Raw genomic sequence first — 3,179 nt, 5'->3', positions numbered from 1 at the left:
ATTTTAATTCTACTCATTGTGCGGTGATCGAACTACTTGCTCCTTCAGAGGTAATTAAAACAGTGTCCCTCATCGAAGGTTGGGATGCTCCCTAAGCTTGGGGGGAGATTTGGCACATCTGCTTTGTTAATTCCTGTGGATAAGCTCGTCCTGAATGGTTTATTCTCAATCTCACTACAAAGATTTCTAGGCCTCGGCTATGGTTGGTAATGTGTCGACCAAGGAATCCATTTTACCTAATCAACCTTTTGTGCTTCATTTCGAGCTTCAAGTTGTAATTCTTTTTGGTCTAAATATAAACTATCAACAAAGGATTGCAAGTTTATTTGGTGTTAAACGTTTGGCTCAAGTGTTGAATTCTCCCCACCCTCTCCTTCTACCTATCCTAGACTACCGAGAAACTTGGGATGTCCGAATTTTAGTCTTGGTGTGATGACACCTTGGATCCTTCAATTTGATGGAGCTTACAAACCTTCAACCAAGGCTGCTGGCGTGGGTATGAAGCACACTTCACCGGGTGGTGAGGAGTATTGTTACGGCAAGTCTGCACCTGCAAGTACTTGCAATCAAGCTGAGTACTCGGCGCTCATTTTTGGGCTACACAAGGCACATGAACATCACGTCAAGGAACTTGAAGTGCAAGGAGATTCTCAACTAGTGTGTGAACAAGTTAGTGGAAGGTGGAAGGTGCAGAGCAAAGGTTTGGTTCCACGACATCAACAAGCATTGGAACTTTGCAACCAATTTGAAGAGGTAAAAATTTAGCGTATCCCTCGAGCTCAAAATCTAGTTGCTGATTTCTTGGCACGTGAAGCTTGTACTTCAATCACGCATGACGCGAGTGGAAGCACCACCCCAACAAAGCTGCAAGCCATGAAGGAGGGTGATCATTTGTAAGGAATGCAAAGGTTGTGGTCATCATGAAACTAAGTGTTGGGCATACTTGATACCAGTTTACCGACTTCGTCCTCAAGGACATTTCTCAAAAGAAGTATGCCAAACCGTACACCCCTTGAAGAAATAGCATGGTGACTACAAGAACTGGAAGAAGCTGAATGTGATTTGCAAGCTCTCCAACTGTTGACATTTGTCATGGCATTCTTGTTTGCCTTGATGAACAACCTCATGCAGCACCGTGTCTCTAATCCTCGCTTGTAAAGGTGGATGTGATATCATGAGGGTTGGTCCTTTTAAGATTGTCTATGTGCTATTCTATGCTGAAGACTCTTCCCGTGTAATATTTCACAATACGCCAGTTACACCCTACCCTGCCTATGTGTGCTTTGTGGATGTATCTTCACCTGATTTTCAGTTCAAGCTTCCTCTTTCTATTGTTTGTCCATAGATAAGCCTCATCTTGCCTCTCTCTTTTCCATCTTCCAAGCATGTCTGACACTCGGGGGGGTCACTCATCATATGTAACCCTATCACGTGAGTTTAACAGAAGGATTTTTTTTATTTCTAAAATTTACAAAAATAAATATACATAAAGGACTATTTAAAATAGTTTTGGAAAAAATTTACAGATTTGTATAGAAAAGGGGTACATTTTATTAATGAAATTTTTTACAGATAAGGGACTTTAAATATAGGCCTTGAACGCACGTGATATAGAGGGTTTATACATAGTGACCCCCCCGAGGTCTGACATTCCCATGTTTTGTGGATGGGTGGAAGAAAAGCCAAATGAGTATCTTGTGGCCTTCAAGTGCCGCTGTGTTTCTCTTAACTTTCTTACTGAAGACAAATGGCTGTTGGTTCTTCCCACATTTCTAGAGGTTTTGGCTCAAGTCTGGTATGAGAAGCAGGCCGAAGATATTCGCCAAAGCTGGTCAAGGTTGATAGCCGCGATGGTTGAGTATTTCGGTAAAGAAGAGGAGCCGGAGAATGTGTACCTGCAGGTGGCAAACTTGAAGCAGTCAGAAGGTGAGACGGCGCATCGATATGTGGATCGAGCGGCCATGCTCTTGGACCGTTTAATTACCACACAGGAGGACAATGCCGGATTTCGAGCTGGAATGACTCAGCATGTGCTGGGCTACCTTGTAGCAGGAGCAAGTGATGAATTCCACCTCAAGCTTAAATGGGAGAATCCAGAAACTATGGTACGAATACATGGGATTGCTCAAAAGTTTGATAAAGTTCAGTCCTGACCCCGCTTCAAAGAAGACGATTGTCCCTCCGCAACCCCCTCGATTCTTGTAACAACAACCTGGGGAATCTAACTCAGGGGCATACCCCCACCCTCATCAGGGATGTATCCACCGCCTCTACCTCAAATGTATGGTCCTGCCTTAGATGCTTACCCTCAACAAGGTGTATATTCTCACCCTCTGCCTCGAAGATTTCCCCAGCCTCGCCCACGAGCCCCCCTCCTTTCTACTCCCTCGGCCCCTCCAGCTAAAGAGGCCCCCCCTGCAATAGAACCTGGAGTCAATGACCTAGCCAAGGCCCTGAATGATCTTCGATTTGAGATGGTGGGCATCAGAAATCAAGCCAACCGCCATCCAAGAGACCATGCTAATGTTGTATGCTACGAGTGCCACTAGAAGGGTCATTATCACACAGAATGTCCCAATATTCCAAGGGTCAATCTTCTAAGTGAATCAGGCACTGAGGATTCTGACGTTGAGATCCTTGACCTTGGGAAAAGAAGAAGTACCACCTCGGACCCCTCTCCAAACCGTGGACCGGGCCGCCCCAGGAAGAAGTGTCCTTCTCAGAGCCCTCAGATGCTGAGATGGCAAACCCACCAACCAAGAAGACTAAAAGATCCCGTAGGAGTAAGTGGTTGAGAGTGCTCTCAACGGAAGCAAGAACGGAAGAAGGAGAGAGAGAGATAGAGAGCCACACAAGTTTGGTGGATGCAGAACCACCCTAATCTTCTTTTTCATTCATTTATATATGTGTTTGAGTATTGTACATAACCGGGGTTAAGGCACAGTGACCTTTAACCCCCACAACCTCCCACTTAAAGGACAATGTGCCTTTAAGGGAGAATAACTAGTGAGCATACTATCCAATACCCATCAATACACGACAATACTCAAACCGCTGACTAGGTAGACTCTTCGTCAGCATATCTGCAGGGTTATCATCTGTATGAACCTTGACAAGCTCTATGCGCTTGTCCTCAAGTACCTCCCTGATGAAATGGTACCTGACCTCAATGTGTTTGG

The sequence above is a fragment of the Dipteris shenzhenensis genome, chromosome 10, assembly GCF_047967505.1.
Source record: "Dipteris shenzhenensis isolate YYH24624 ecotype China chromosome 10, Dip_SZ_1.0, whole genome shotgun sequence".
Taxonomy (NCBI): Eukaryota; Viridiplantae; Streptophyta; class Polypodiopsida; order Gleicheniales; family Dipteridaceae; genus Dipteris; species Dipteris shenzhenensis.
The sequence above is the reverse complement of the archived record's forward strand: the minus strand, read 5'-3'. Positions refer to the sequence as shown.